Source organism: Canis lupus, chromosome 8 (assembly GCF_011100685.1).
Source record: "Canis lupus familiaris isolate Mischka breed German Shepherd chromosome 8, alternate assembly UU_Cfam_GSD_1.0, whole genome shotgun sequence".
In the NCBI taxonomy this organism is placed as follows: domain Eukaryota; kingdom Metazoa; phylum Chordata; class Mammalia; order Carnivora; family Canidae; genus Canis; species Canis lupus.
In genome coordinates, this window is record NC_049229.1 from 15,127,448 (window position 1) to 15,144,613 (window position 17,166).

General features: G+C 39.5%; 1 long non-coding RNA gene across 2 annotated transcripts in view; it reads left to right on the forward strand.

Annotated features, from left to right (window-relative positions):
- The window catches only part of LOC102153957, a 69,972-nt gene extending 54,310 nt beyond the window's left edge, over positions 1-15,662 (forward strand). For both annotated transcript variants that reach the window (XR_005363141.1, XR_005363140.1), the window contains exons 4-6: positions 9,374-9,454; positions 14,084-14,316; positions 15,422-15,662. This is a non-coding gene — a long non-coding RNA (uncharacterized LOC102153957). The remainder of the gene's footprint in view (positions 1-9,373; positions 9,455-14,083; positions 14,317-15,421) is intronic.
- Positions 15,663-17,166: the final 1,504 nt, after the last annotated feature.

Consider the following 17,166-nt stretch of genomic DNA (forward strand, 5'->3'; position numbering starts at 1 on the left):
GCTTTTAAAGTTCTTTTGTGCAATGGTGCAGGTGTCAAGTCCCAGGATCCCACTCATCAGTCAGGGTCCTGAACTTGGTGTAGGAGACTTGCTATAATTAAGAAATCAACACTCTCTGTGACCCTTTTAATCTTAAAATTAAATCCTGGTCTGACCCTCAGCATTTTCTGTCCCCTTGCTGTAGGAAATGAGAAACTATATACAACCATGGAGGCCCTGTGACTTTCATATCTTGCCTTAAATTGGTAGTTAGTTATCTCTCTTTTGCCTTTTCATTATCTTTGTCAAATATGTATTGATAATACCTAGCAACAGTCAATCAATTCCATAGTCCTTATAGGTACTTTTCCTGTTCCTCCCAAACATCTGAGGTATTGTACCGGTCAGTACATTCCCTTCTACTGGCATCTTGTCTGGTTCACCACCTATAAGAGTTCTAATAATTGCATTGATATGGCGTGCCAGAACCTATCAGTACTTCACTAACACTAGTGGGGTCCACCAATTGGACAGTGGATAAGCCAGCCTCACAATCCTATTTTATAGTCAGTTTCCTAGGATCATTCCTATGCCAGCTGTCTAAGTTGCCAACTGAGGGGATTTCCTTGCTAACTTGAAATGCCTCTAGTCATACTATAATTTCCAGTATACCAGTGTAACATAGATCTGTTGGTTTTCTCTTTTTTTTAAGATTTTATTTTTTTATTTGAGAGAGAGTGAGAGAGAAGAGTGGAGGGACAAGCAGACTTCTCACTGAGTGCAGGGCTCAATGCAAGGCTCGATTCCAGGACCCTCAGACCATGGCCTGAGCCAAAGGGAGATGCTTAACCAACTGAGCCACCCAGGTGTCCCCACATGGGTCTGTTTTTAGACTTCCTGTTAAGTTCTGAAGATGCACATGCCTATTTTGGTATCAATACCCTGAAATTATTGAAAATTATGAAGTTATTTTTCTTTTTCAATGATAAAACTTTATCTTTTTCTGGATAAAACTTAAAGTAGACTTATAAATTCCTAATCTTCAAAAATGATGATTTGAATATTTATTAAAATTGCATTAAATTTATAGGGTAATTCAGAGAGTGGTGTTACAACATGAAGTTTTCTCCCTCTAGAAACCTGATATTTCTCTCCAATTATCCAAATTTTCATTTATTTACTTCAGTAATGTACTATAGTTTTCTTTGATCTAGATTTTATGATGTACATTTACACACATGGGAAGAAGGCTATTGTGTATGAGTTTTTCTCTATTATATTTTGACATTTTACTAGAAAATGATTAATTTCAATGTTTTTTCACTGAATTTTACTAGTCTGATTGCTTTTATTTATTTATTAGAAAAGAGTTGGGGAAGGGCAGAGGAAGAGTTGGGGAAGGGCAGAGGGAGAGGCAGAGAGAGAATTGCAGTTCAATTTGTCTCCACACCTAGTATGGAGCCAGATGCATGGCTAGATCTTACATCCCTGAGATCACGACCTGAGCCAAAATCAAGACTGGATTCTTTTTTTTTTTTTTTTTTTTTTTTAATAAGAGCTGGATTCTTAACCAACTGAGCCACCCACATGCCCCAGAACTGTTGCTTTTTAAAAGGAAGGCCTCTAATGTTTTTTTACCATTAAGTTTGGTGTTTGTGGTTCTTTTCAGATAAATGTTTCATATTCTTTTATCAACATTTTCTTTTTTGTGAGCTCTGCACCCAGTGTAGGGCTGGAACTCACGACCCTGAGATCAAGAGTTACATGCTTTACTGATTAAGCCAGCCAGGTATACCCCATCTTCCATTCCTAGCTTATTAAAGGTTTATTAGTTTATTACAGTTTTAATAAGAATGAATATTGCATTTAGTCAATTGCCACTGAGATATTAATAAATTAATCATTGTTTAGAAGATGGCTGGCAGACTGCTAGTCATCTGAGGGTAGAAGTATACTGAGCATTTGGGAAATTAATTACCTTTCTGTCTTTCTAAAATGCCCTCTAGGTAGAAACTTCCCAGAATGAAAGTACATGTACTCCAAACTGAACACACACTTGGGAGGGCTAGAGGAATCCACTGGGCAACTATATCCCTGTTTGAGCACAGAGAAACTCCAAGAAATGCAGACAGGAATGGCAGCAGCCAGAGATAAAGAAAAAGAGCCAAGGTGAAAGAATATTCTTTAATGAGTACACTGGGTCCCTATGCCAGAAAAGGGGCATCAGAGAGAGTGTACCTGTGTGTGTTTATCATGGCATTATAAGATGCATCACTTTTGGCAGACACACAGTTTAACTCCTCAAATAACTACACTTCGAAACTCTAGTTCCTCTCCTTATTCTTAGAGCCCATTGCTTGGAGAAAATGAGCTACCTTAGAAATTGAGATTAATGACAGTCTTCTCAAGGAAAAGTAATAAAAAGTAGACTTTCAAGTAAACAAAATAGATAAAATCTATGTGCACATTACTAACCCATCCTTAGTTGAAGCTCATTTGAAACTTAGGTCTTTATTATTTGCTGTTTATGTTGTATGCCAGTGCTTAATCAGCTTGTCTCTTTCTATGATTGGTTATACAGTTTCGAAAACAAACAAGCAAACATTAAAAGCTGTTTTGTTTATAGGGTAAATGTATCTTTATTCCCTCTTCTATTAAAAATGTAAGCCAGCCCGGTCTTTTTTTCACTTGCCAAGGAATCAAGGCAGCCAAGAAGCTCTGGGAAAACAGGGACACTTCCCTTCTGGTTCTACCCATTTTATGCAGCTGCAGGATCAGGAATGCCAGGGGATCTTTTAAAAGGTGTCAAAGGAAGGTTTACTTTAGATCCCCTAAAAACACCTTTATTATAGGAAGGGCTTGCTCGGAAACTGAACCCTGTATCAACTTTGCTTTGGAAGGTCTCACTAAGAAGATTATTGTGTTCTCAGATATTTGGGGAAAATAAACAAGAAAACCAGTGCTCTGGTGTGATACAGGGGATAGAAACAAGGGTATAAGCAAGGACCAGGTTAGTCAATAAGACCTGACAATTTGACTATCTTTTTATTTTATATTATGTTATTTATTCATTCATGAGAGACACACAGAGAGAGGCAGAAACCCAGGCAGAGGGAGAAGCAGACTCCCTGTAGGAAGCCAGATGCAGAACTCGATCCCTGCGATCACAACCTGAGCCAAAGGCAGACACTCAACCACTAGGCCACGCAGGCATCCCTTGACTATCTTAATGTCTCTGGCAGTCATCTCCCATTCGCATTTGAATTTACATTGCCCTACCCTTATCACTTTTCATCTAGATAATTGAAACAGCCAACAACTCTACAGCCCCAGGATAACTTTCCCCACCTACCTGCCTTCTGTTCTCAGAGTATCTTCCTTCAATGCAGGCTGATCACGTCACTGCCTAACTAAACCCCCTTACCTGCAGTAGCATTTTCCAAAGTGAGGTCTCAATTGGAATCATCTGGAATGCTGATTTTAAAATGCTAATTTTGAGCCCTAACACATCAAGATCAAAGCCTCTGGGTGTGTGGAATTTTAAAAAGCTCTCCAGGTGATTCTTTGCCACATTACAGTTAGACAACCCCTGAGCCACTGTAAGTGCAAACTCCTCGTGGCATGAGAGAGCCTTCAGAATCTGGAACCTTGGCTTATTTTCTCAGCCTCATCTCCACCAATCACTCCCCATTTGTCCTAAAAAGCTGCACCCAAATAAACAACTTGTGTTTTGTTGAAACATGCTGGGCATGTCAGGTATCTGTGTCTCTTGATACATCATTGCCTTTTTTTCCTTTGACTGCTAAAACCCCTGTGTATCCTAAAACTCATCTCCTCCTTGAAGCCTTCCTTGATGATGCTGTCCATAAGAGTGTCTTTCTTTCCTTGGGACTCCCACAGTTGGGTGCATGTTATTCTATTCCAGCACTCACCCCCTAGGCTATTGCTCTGTAAATAACTGCCCTTCTTTTATATGGAAGCTGCTGAGAGCAGAGCCTGGATCTTATTTATTTTCAGCATGTTAGAGTGCTCAAAAGGGATTGACTGAGGGATTGAATGAGTATTACGGTTCTCATTCTGACCAGCACTGTCCAATCAAAATATAAATGTGAGCGTTATGTAATAAATTTTTCTAGTAGCCATAGTAGAAACAAGTGAAATTAATTCTCCTAATATACTCTTACTTAACGCTGTCTATCCAAAATATTGTCATGTCAGCATATAACCCCCATTAAAAACTATTGAGATGGTTTATATTCTTTCCTCATACTAAGTCTTCAGAATTCTAGGGTATATTATATGCTTAACATATGGCAAACCAGACTCACGTTTGAGCACTCAGGTGCTTAACAAGCACAGGTGCATCATGGTTACTCTATTGGACAGCATAGTTTGAGACTAGAGAGGATGCTGTCAAGGTGTATGTGCGAGTCTTCGCAAGTGAAAAAAAATGCAATCTAGGTCAGTGTTCATCTTTGGTGGTTACGTGACACTGGGATGGTTTTTACCAAGACTGTTAACCTTGCCCTCATTCACCTCACAGAGCTGTTGAGTCCAATTCTGACTGATGGTCCGGCATACCAGCTATACACAGCCCACAAAGAAGCTTCAGGACAGTGAGCAGCTAACAAGCCTCCTTCTCTTCCAGGCCTTTGGAGCTGAAATGTCCAGATACACTACCTCTCTAGGGAACATTAAAGGCAATAAGAATGCTGCATTCTTTGGTGTGTAAAGCCACACCCTCTAATGCCATCATTACGGAGGCTTTGGTCACCAAAAGAAAAAGCCACAGAAATGTAAATACAGTTCATTTGTAGATGCCATGGTAGAGGTAAGCTCCAGGTATCCACACCCTCTAGGGACATCATTCCATCTGAGGGAGGAGATTTTAAAAATGTCTTAAGCAGGAAACTTAGAACACTTCCAAGACATGAGCTGTTTGTCTTGCTCAGGCCTGTCTGCTGGCTCCCTCTAACTCAACCTAAGTGAGTGCCGAGCTCAACCTCTCCTCAACCTCTCAGGTCAGAACTAAGAAAAGAAAATGAATCTCCAAATCCTTGCCCCATACTCTGTTGACCTCAGTTAAGAAACCTGGTGCCAACTGGCACTAAGTGTAGGGTGGCACCAGCAGTCGACTTGGCATTCCCTGCCTGGCATCTTCTTGCTGGGCAGTGACTCAAAGTAGTCTTTCCATCTGCTCCCTCCTTTCCCCCACCTCATTTTCAATTAAACAATCAGGTACACAAATTAGCATTGGAACCAAAATGGTTTCCTGGGAAACTAATGATAAAAATCCCAGTTTTAAAACATTTTCTTTGCAACCTAGAGAGCAAAGCCATGTCTTTCAAGAGGACAAAAGCCCTGAGCCAGAGAACTCCACCTTATGTAAAAAAGTGTCCCTGACCAGAGATTCTGGAAGAGATGAAAAGTGCTATTTGAGGCTTTCAGAACATGCTTTATGTATTTTCCTATTCTTACTCCCACATAATCCTTGCTCTCCAGTCACTCTTGACTGTTTTTACAGAAATGAAATATTTCCTTGTTAATTAGTTTTCACTGGGGACCTCCTTCCTGAGCTCTTTAGAATGCAAGCAGCTGGAGGATGGGTCAGGATTTTTGCCATTGTCAGGTGGACCTCTCCATATTATATGTCCATCCAGAGAAGTATACCCCCTGGAAATTATCTCAGAAAAAAATTTACATTCCAATAATAATATATGCATTTTGTATGATAGTTCATAGTTTACAAAATGCCTTCATATATATTTCCTCAATTTAACTTCACAATAGTTGGAGTAGAAACAACAGGTTCAATATTCATATGAATATCCCTAATATTCAGTATTCATGTGAGTATCTGTAGAAGCATTCATTCAATTGGTGAATATACTGAGACCCTCTGTGTGTCTGGCCTTGTGGAATGCACTGGGGAACAGAGCTATCAAAACATTAGTTCTTGGGCAGCTCAGGTGGCTCAGCGGTTTAGCTCCTGCCTTCAGCCCAGGGCCTGATCCTGGAGACCTGGGATCGAATCCCACACCAGGCTCCTTGCATGGAGCCTGCTTCTCCCTCTGCCTGTGTCTCTGCCTCTCTCTCTCTCTCTCTCTCTCTGTCTTTCATGAATAAATAAATAAAATCTTTAAAACAAAAAACAAACAAAAAAAACCCATAGTTATTTCTGGGAGGAGCTGAGTCTTGTGGGAATAGAAAACAGACAATTAAAATCTATATAAACACTCTTGCAGATATGTACAGCATGATGAAGGAACACATGAGAGGGACCCTTAGTGCAGAATTTGAATATCAGATAATTTCTTAATCTGAAGAAATTAAACTTCTTAATAATGGAATTTCTGATATCCTAACAAACTAGTAAGGGAGCTGTTGCAGGGAGGCTTTCCCAGAGACCCCCAAATCACATACCACTGGCTGTGTCTTACCTGGAAGGTATAAGTATACTATGTATATAGTATGTATGCAGTGCACATACAGTTATAGTATGAAACCAGAATTTGTGTAGTAGTCATAACATTGGATATGACTCTAAATTGCCAGGCCTGGGGGGCACCTAGGTGGCTCAGTGGTTGAGCATCTGCCTTCAGCTCAGGTTGTGATCCCAGGGTCCTGGGATTGAGTTCCACATTGGGCTCCCTGCAGGGAGCCTGCTTTTCTCTCTGCCTATATCTCTGCCTCTCATTCTGTGTCTCTCATGAATAAATAAATAAAATCTTTAAAAAAAAATAATAAATTAATTAATTGACAGGCCTGATTCTTTCACAATATACCAGGATCCGTATGCTCTCCAAAGGAGTATTAGACTTCTGATGTAGAATAACTACTTCTGAATGCAGCCTCTGCTTAAAACAGTTTATAATCCCCCTTTATTGGCATTTTCTTCAGAATGTGGAGGTAATATTTCTCCCCTTTTTTCTCTTGTTTTCTAAATACACATACATACTCATGCTAAACAATCCAGTATCACTCAAGTATACAATTTAAAAAATGAAAGTCTCCCACAATCATCTACCTCCCTCTGCCATATGCTGTTGATAGTTTGCAGCATATCTTCCCAGGTTTTTATTTTTTTCCTTGAAGATTTTATTTCTTTGAGAGAGCGGGGGAGGGGAGCAGAAACTGGGGGAAGGGCAGAGGGCTTCAAAGGACAAGCAGACTTCCCACTGAGCCCCTGATGTGGGCTCCATCCTGGGACTCCAAGATCATGATCTGAGCCAAAGTCAAACACTTAACCTGCTGAACCACCCAGGTGCCCCCTTTTCAGGGTTTTAAAAATGTATGTGTTTATACATTTTTTTTAGCAGAAATGTGACATAATATACATCGTATTCAATACCTTGTTTGAGGAATAGCTCTCTTAGATAGCTTTACATCTTGGCACAGAGTCAGCATTCATTTAAGTGACTGCATAGCCATTCATTATGCAGATGCACTATAAATTATTTAAGCAAACTTATGGCAAATGCTGGGCTATTTTTAATAGTTTTTCAGTTTTATACACAATGCTGTAATAGCCTTACAAACACTTATTTGCTCATTGGTTTGAGTATTTCTTTAAAACAAATCCCTAGAAGTTGAATTGATAGCATGTTCTTCACAGATCCTCAAGGGGGGCAGAGCTTTAACATTTAAGAATAACAAATCATCTAAAAACCTATTTGTCAAAATACAACTTAACATTAAGTGGGGAGGAGGGGAAAGATTTACAGAGAAGCTACTAACTGGGAGTCAGTCACAGGGCTAGAAACTTGTGTTATCTCATTACTTCTAAAAATTCTGAAAATTATTGTTCCCATTTTAGGGATGAGGAAATTGTGACACAATTGTGAGAGGCTAAACTTTTCCAAGGTTACATAGTTATCAAATGGAAGAACCAGGATTGGAGCTTAGGTCTTTCTGACCTGCCTTTAAGTAGGATAAACTCACATTGCTGGTTTCTTGATTTAAACTCCAACTGACTCTAAAGAAAATCTCAAAAACGTTTTGATCAGTTCCAGAAATGCTGAAATAAATACACATCTTATCACAGACATTACACATCTGAAACATAAATTCTGCTATTAATTATAAAATGTCTCATTAACTTAGTCACCTCTTCTCCCTGTTCTTACTGAATAACAGTGCTGTTTATAAGAAAAATGCATCCAAATACATACACTTCTTTGTTCTGAAATCCTTTTGCTCTAGGTTTATGTAAATCCTGTTATTTAAAACATTGGTAAAGAAACAAGCTCATTATTAAGCCAGTTTGGCTACACCCTCCATTGTATTTGATGGAACTAACCTGTTATCGGAAGAGCCTATACTTTCCTTATTAATTAACCACCTCTTTCCTTTCAACCTGCCTTTGAAAATTCAGTTCTATAGTATTCTTCAGGGTTTCTTTCTGGGGCAGTTTCTTCTGGAAACAAAATACAGAAGTTATGAGATGAAATGGGTAACAACAAAAAGAAAGAGAAACCAGGAGGCCAAAAGAATAGTACCCAGATATTTCACCTCTTCTCTGAATGGTTGTCTCAATTGCTTCAATTTGGATCATCAGCTCACAAGGCAATATTAATGTTTTCCAATGTAATGTTTTACTCACGTAATTTGCTCTTCAGCACTGGGTTTTCCTTTTCTCAAATCTTTTTTGGCACCACTCTTAGGTGCTCCCTAGTCTCTGCATACCCCAGCTACATCCCTTGTCACATTGTTTCTCATCCTTCCTCATTAGACTGAGAGTTTCTTGATAACAAAGACCATTGCTCTGTTATTCTGCCCTGAATTCAGAACACAGCACGTAGCACATGATTAGTGCTCAAGAAATATTTGTTGCTTGAATGAATATTTTCAGGAGCATTATTTCCCCTAAACCTTCAGTCAAAGAAGCACACTCCTGGGTTGGCCTGATATAAGTGATAGATACACAGTCACAACATAAAGTCAGGAAATTTGATGGCTGTTTTCCTCAAGTGCAGTCTGTTTTCATCCTTCACACATATGAACACAGAGCTCAGCACTGTACATTCACCCAGAAAGGATCCATTCATATCATAAGCATTAGTAAACAATGTTGATTTCATGGAAGATTTTGCAGGAATATTAGGGAAGGGTAAACTACTTAAAAGTCTTGATCAGACTCATTTGTTCTCTGAGGTCTTTTCTTTCCCATAAGCTTCCTCCCTCTATTATACAGGACAGCTCAGTCCTCCCCTGGCTTCTTTCTCTAGACTTCCATGTCCACACCTATTAAAACATCTGCCTTTCAGAGATAGTGGGTGTGTGTTAAAAATAGCATTTTCCCTGTCATATCAGCATTTTCAGTTATTAGTACTTAAATTAGATTTTCAACAGCTTTAAGCACTCTAATGTAAGCAAAAAATCTTGCTTCTTCCAGGCATACCATTTTTAGTTATCCCCTACCTCTCCAGTCCAAGGAAGAACTGGTTGTTTCTTATTGATGACCTCCATCTCACAGGTAAGTAAGATCCTTTGTGTTTGGCTGTCAGGCTCACTTCATCACCTCTTACACCTCATGGTTTTTAGCCCTCGAAGAAGAGGCCTTCTCACCCAAGGCCCTGACGTCACCACACCAGCTGAGGCAGAAACTTTTTTCACCTGATGGTTGGTGTCTCCTCTCTGGCCTTTAGGAAATATTCTTCTCCCTTATTAACTTTAACACTTATAATACAAGTGCAAATATATTAATTTGCTCACTGCTCACTACTATGAGTCAGGCACTGTGCTAAGCACTCTTTATACATCACCCTGTTTATTTTAGTTTTTTAAAGGTATTCATCTACAAGTTACTTTTATTTCTCATTAAATGAACACAGGGTTCATTAATAACAGTTATGTTTATTATACATATCCATCAGTGCAGCTTTCAATACCACTTGAAACATGCATGTCATCCTAGAGACGACTCAATTTTCCAGATACACATTACTGCAAAGCCATTATAATTTACTGAGGAGGTATTTGGTTAAAAAAATAAATAAATCATACTGTCCATCTGAATCAACTCTTGCTATTGGACAAGAGTTTAACACTATTTATCTGGTAATTCCTGCGTTAACTGGAATGTATTACCATAATTTTCTTTTATGTTAATGTAACCTTCAAATTTTGCAGAATTTTATAAAGTCATTCATTATTGTAGCAGATAGTTTAATGCAAAGATTGTACTCAACTAATGGAAGTCCAGCAAGGACTTTAATATTAGTCTAGTCTAATATTTTAAATTAAGCCAATTATCAATGAAAAACCCACTGACACATAATTTTTTGAAAATATGTTCTTATGGGGGCAGCTGGGTAGTAACTTAGTTGGTTAAATGTCCAATTCTTGATTTCAGCTCAGGTTATGATCTCAGGGTCCTGAGATCAAGCCCCGTGTCAGGCTCCATGCTCAGCATGTAGTCTGCTTCAGATTCTGTCTCTCCCTCTCCCTCTGCCCTTCCCCTTGCTCACACGTGTCTTCTCTCTCTCTCAAATAAGTTTTAAAAAAGAAAATATGTTCTCTTGAAGTTTCTATGTTTAGTCATGACAGTAAAATAATTCTTTCAAATTAAGACACTAAAGGGGCAATGCAACTCCCACTGAAAATGTTCTAAGAATAATTTACATTTCAAACAGTGCCATGTTACCCTAAGACAGCCCTGTAAATGGTTATTATTCTTATTCTTATTCTCGTTTCACAGATAAGAAAACTTAGGTGAGGGGAAATTAAGTAATTTCCCTAAAAGTGCTTAACTCACATGGGGTTTAAATGCAGCTCTGATTTCTAAGCTTATATGTGTGCTTTGATCCCACTCTCTCTGAATATAGATCCAGCATTACCTCCTTGCACCTAGGGCAATCTGAACATTCCCTTCTTCCTTCCTATCTCGTGTTGATCTAGAACTACTCAGAGGCCGTGACCTTACCTTTGCCCTACAGGCCAACTAGGCCCTGGTCAACTGTCTTGCTCTTAACTCAAACTATGTAGCTTCCACTCACCATTGGCACAGATGGCTCTGGATCCCTCTTTTCCCTTTTTTTGTTTTTTTCATGCTGTGTCCTTGGCTGATGTGCTGTTATCTTTTTTCTTCCTCTTCAGTATTCCTACTTAATCTCTACTGAGAAAAATAAGATGCCAAACTCCATCAGCATCTGACCCAACCCCAAGAAACTTCCTAATTTTTCCTTATTATGTCATCTTTGAAAGGTCCCAGCAATTCTTAAAGGTTCCCTTTATTCTCTTAAAGAAAATAATTTTTGTCAAATGTTAAGTAACTCGAAAAAGATCTCTATGTTATATTATTAAATGAGAAAGGCAGAGTGCACAAAATGGATATGTTACCATGTAAAAAGGATAGAAAAACTACCTGGCTTTGGTAGTTTTGAGGTGAAATGAAGATTTTGACTACACAGATGAGAAATAGGGGCAGGAAGGGATTCCACTATATAGTTTTGGTAATTTTTTGATATTTAGACCATATTACTATATTACCAACTTTAAAAATTATATGAGTGATTTTTTTAAATAAGAAATATGAGTAACCTTCCTGATGGGCAGGAGAAGGTGTTTTACAATAATGGTAAACAATCATAAAATATACTAAATGAATAAAATAGTTTTGGGTAAGACCAGAAAGACAATGAACCTATTCCAGAGGAACATTCAGGCCAATGAGTATTTCACATAAATCTGGTAATCCAAAACACCCAGCATTATGGGCAATTTGGGCAATGGTCTGAAAGCAATCAGTTGAGAGTGGAAAGCACTGATACAGCTTTACGTGTCGTGTTTCTTGCACCACACATGCCTAGGGGTCAGGGACTTCTTTCTCATACAACTAGAACTCAATAGATATTTAGTAGTAATAGGAAAAGATTGCCACACAGAATCCCTTTAACTCTGAGAGGAGCAAGAAGCCATTTCAGTGTGATTTGTTGAGTCCTAAAAAGACAACAGAACCTTTTGGGGGCACAGTTTAGTTGATATCAACTCAATCTCTACTTAATAGCATAAAATAGAGGGCAGTTAAGTAAGCAGCTGTGCCCTCATTCACATTCCTAACCCAAGTCTTGGAGAATGGATAACTTGCCCTAGCCTACTCCAATATGGTTCGTAATACAAGTGACTTGAGGAAGCTAGGATCAATTTTCAGGGAATCCAAGAACTTTGCTGGCCTTAATTTGTTACCTCCCAAATATTCCTGAGCACATCCTAAAGTAGAATGAATCCCCGAAGCCATCCCTAGAAGTGATTGGTTTCCTGTTTTCTTTGGCTTGGAGATGACCAAGGGTTGACACCCCCAACCTCTCACATCAAGATCAGAATGGATTGGACATAACATATGGCCTTCTCTATGTTCAGCTCCATCTTCCTAGCATCTTGGGACCAGGATAAATGGCAGCTGGTTTCTGTCATATCTCTCTTGTAGCAGATGTGATTTCATCCAGATAGTATTTTAAGATTTAAAGGTATGGGGGAGGCAGAATGGGGCAAAAGGAGAAGTTGAGTTTAATTCAGTCACAACAGAGACTTCAGTTGATCCCTTGGGGACCTCTAACCTAGAGTGGCTCTTCAGAGCTTTCCAGAATTGAGATAAAGGAAGGAGTGGGCCTTCTATTATTGTGTAGATCCATCCTTGGATTTAGGCTACCAAAGGAAGGAGGTATAACCTGTTTGAGACTGCTCCCTTAGGCTAAAGGCAATTCCTGGGGAGGGACTCAGTTATGGAGCTTCAGCAGAAAACACTCTTAGCAGCTGAGAGAATAGCTACTTTGATTTACAAAGAGGATCTGGCAGATCCTCTGTACAGATCTGTACAGATGCAATGAAACGCCGGGACACCTGCACCCCGATGTTTATAGCAGCAATGTCCACAATAGCCAAACTGTGGAAGGAGCCTCGGTGTCCATCGAAAGATGAACGGATAAAGAAGATGTGGTTTTTGTATACAATGGAATATTACTCAGCCATTAGAAACGACAAATACCCACCATTTGCTTCCACGTGGATGGAACTGGAGGGTATTATGCTGAGTGAAATAAGTCAATCAGAGAAGGACAAACATTTTATGGTCTCATTCATTTGAGGAATATAAAAAATAGTGAAAGGGAATAAAGGGGAAAGGAGAAAAAATGAGTGGGAAATATCAGAAAGGGAGACAGAACATGAGAGACTCCTAACTCTGGGAAACGAACTAGGGGTGGTGGAAAGGGAGGTGGGCGGGGGGTGGGGGTGACTGGGTGATGGGCACTGAGGGGGGCACTTGATGGGATGAGCACTGGGTGTTATTCTATATGTTGACAAATTGAACACCAATAAAAAATAATTTTATAAAACAACAACAACAACAACAAAAACCCAAAAAGATCTGGACAGCACACAATGGCATCTCCTACGTAATCAAACACCTCTAAATGAATACCAACAAATGCATCATGGGTCTGAAAGCAGCTTGCAGTTAGCTCAGAGAATACGGTAGTATGAAATCTAATGGAGCTCTGCTCTGGCTGAATATGTTAGGAAAGTTCTTGAAGCCATAATTGTCTGTGTATGATTACCTTCTGACTCTGAAATTGCCAGTTCAGTAAGCGAAAGGAGGCTGATTAAAAGCCATATCTATTCTAAAACTCTCAGGGGCAGGGCCTCTCAGGGCTAATTCAAAAAGAAAATTCTTGCTACAGATTCTTCCACATTTTTTCCATTTCTCTGTATTCCATGAGCAGGTGGCCACTACCTGCAGCTGATAATTATAGACTTTATGCATGCCATACTATGAAAGGAGCTTGTGTGTGGTGCTAGGGCCGTTAGGGAAGTATGCAGCATATATCTGACCCTGTAAGAGGGGGAAATATCCTTTTGTTATGGGCCATAGGGTTTTCAAGGCTGCTATCCATGGCAAATGTTCACCATGCTCAAAGTCTAACGGCCAAGCATACAACCTTTTAAGAGCTTGTCAGCACAAAGTCCATTCACTGAAAGCCTTGGCTCTCCCATGCAGTAAGCAGGTAATCAGAGCCATATTGTGTTCCCCTCTTTGTAAAAAGGTAAAAGTTCTATAGCTTACACCACTGAAAATATTGAATGTTGCGCATTTAATTTTCAATAGTGATGATGGTGATAATGATGATGATGGTGATGACAGAGAAAATGCTGCCACAGACTTTGTAGATAAAAATGGATGTTTTGAACTTTGGCAAAACATTTTCTCTTCTGAGATGGAACAAGGCAGCCATTTTGACAATAGCTAAGAAAATGACATAGCAGTTCTGGACAGGAATATTACAAAAGCTGTATTGAAATTACAAGAACAATTGAAACAAAGAATTGGCCCCAACCTGGGTAAGTATGCTCTCCTCTCTCAATCTACTCCCAATTCACATCCACTGATAGCTGCCAGACAGATGTTTATTTGATTATTCTGGATATTGAAAAATGTTGTATCATTGTATTGCTATTATTAGAATTTTTATTCATATTGATAGTCACTTAGGTAATTTATAATAAGATGTTCATAACCTAAATTAGATCACAAAGTGATGATAGGAAAAAGTGGAGTGTTTTCTATTGTGACAACAATAATTTTGTTCTTTCTGATTTCTAAAGTGATTACTTGAGACTATGCTAAAAAAATCACACATTATTTGTCCGATCATATGGATTTTTTGTAATTAGAGGCAAAAATGTGAAATTTTGGAAGTAGAGCTTACTTTTGAAGTTATTGACTACAAGTCCAACTTTTACAAATCAAGAAAGAGTCCCAGAGAACTGGAAATGCCCATGGTGTTACATTCAGGACAAGGATCCAGGCCTCCTAATTTTCTGACAGTCTTTTTTCCACTAGAAGAAACACATGCTCTGATTATTAATATTATACGTATATGTTGGTGGCACATTTTTTTGATTAAAAGAAAAGGAAAATCTAGATGCCTTTTGACTAGACCATATCCAGGATTATTTCTTATGTCCCAGAGAAAACTAAATTTGAGACTAAACTCTAACTTAATTTGAGTCTCAGACATAGATGGTTATTTAACCTGGACTCTGATCAAGCATATCAATGTGTGACTTCACAGACTGGGATTTCAGCATTGCTGGCTTTCATGTCATTGTGCCCAGAATCCTCATAGACCTTAGAGAGTGGTTATGACAGCAGCACCTAGTGAGACTTCTTTTTTTTTTTTTAAGTGCTTTATTTATTTATTCGAGAGAGAGAAAGAGAGAGAGAGAAAGAGACAGAGCCCAAGAGAGGGGAGGGGCAAAAGGTGAAGCTGACTCAGAGCTCAACCCGGGGCTTGATCCCAGGATTCTTGAGTTTATGACCTAAGCCAAAGGCAGCTGCTCAACCAACTGAGCCACCCAGGCGTCCCAAGACTACTGAAACTCTTAAAAGATACCAATATGTTTATAGATCCCAATGTCCCCCCCCCCGCCTTTTTTTTTTCAGATTCCCACATAATGGGACACACTCACAAATGATGGCATGGATACATTTTTCTACTAAGAAGAGTTGAATTGTGTTCTGCTAAGGCTAACTCTGCAGATCTGGCTCTACATACTCCAATGTCCTAGAGAGATCAGAATATAAGTCACTTGTGTAAAATATCTCCCATCTTTGTAAGCATAGCCAATGCAAGTGGTGTAAAGATTTTTTAAATAAAGCACCAGCCTTTCTTACTTTCATTTCACAGGGTTTTTCCATGGCTGCTAATTCCTAGGGATGTAAATGTATGTTTATACATCTTGAGGGTCCAGTTTGGGAGGTGGAGGTATGCATGAAGATAAGGCATATTCTCTACAATGATGTACAGCCCATCCTAACTCGTACACCTACTCTGCAATGCAGGATGTTGATACATGCTGATTTGCAGACAATGTATTTATTTCTTCAAATGAGGGTATTGCAGATTTGTGTTGCTGGGGACAGATGACAGGATCTACCAGCTGAAACCTGACAGAGTACCAGTTGAGTTCATAATAAGCCTGAAAATAGTGCTTTAATGTGCATCTATCTCCCGGAAGGCTGCAGTTCCTTGCAAATATCCTTCCTTTTTCTTTCCCTTTTCATTTATTCCAGAGTTCTCATTATGGGAAAGAGGGGTCCCTGGGAGAATGACTTATACATGTGAACCACAGCCCAGACATCTCATGGAAAGGTTCCATGGAATTGAGATTTTAGGATTAGTTAACTAAGGCTATCATAACAAAGTATCACATTCTGGATGGCTGAAATAACAAAGTTACTGTCTTGCAGTTCTTGAGGCTAGAAGTCCAATATTAATGTGTCAGCAGGAGTACTTCCTTCTGAGGGCAGGGTTCCGTGCCTCTCTTAGCTTCTGGTGGGTTGCTGGCCATCTTTGGTTTTCCTTGGTTTATAGATGCATCATCCCAACCTCTGCTCTCATCTTCACATGGAGTTCTTCCTGTTTGTCTGTCTGTCTGATATGCAAATACCCTATTTCCAAATAAGGTCACATTCACAGGTACTGGGGGTCAGGACTTTAACATCTTTTTGGAGGGACATTTTTCAATCCATAACAGAGCTTCTAATGTGGGTCCAAGAAAGACAATGGGAACCACTGGATCAGGCAGATACAGCCCTAATCACCCTGTTTTCCTACCTCCTTGAGATAATGCCTCATTCCCCATTCCTCCCCAGCCATATAGAGGCAAGGCTTTTTTTTTTTTTTTTTAAGATTTTATTTATTTATTAATGAGAGACAGAGAGAGAGAGAGAGAGAGAGAGAGAGAAAGAGAGGCAGAGACACAGGCAGAGGGAGAAGCAGGCTCCATGCAGGGAGCCTGATGTGGGACTCTATCCTGGGACTCCAGGATCATGCCCTGGGCTGAAGGCGGCTCTAAACTGCTGAGCCCCCTGGGCAGCCCGGGGCAAGGCTTTTCTGAAGGAAAGTCTCTGTTGGCGGCCTATGATGGCATAAAGCTTCTTTATGTCTCCTGAGGCTTTCAACCTACTATCCTGATTCTAGGCCTGGATTTCTATGCTTCTGATACCCAGCATCTGCCTACATTTTTGATCCCTCGTGGTAGAGACAAATTGTCTGTGTCTCTGGTCCTTTTCATCTAAACTTATGGATGAGGCAATATAATATAAGGGTTAAGAAGTTGGGCTCTGAAGCCAGACTCTCAGCTCTGAAACTTCCTAGATGTGTAACCTGGACAAGTTGCTTAAAC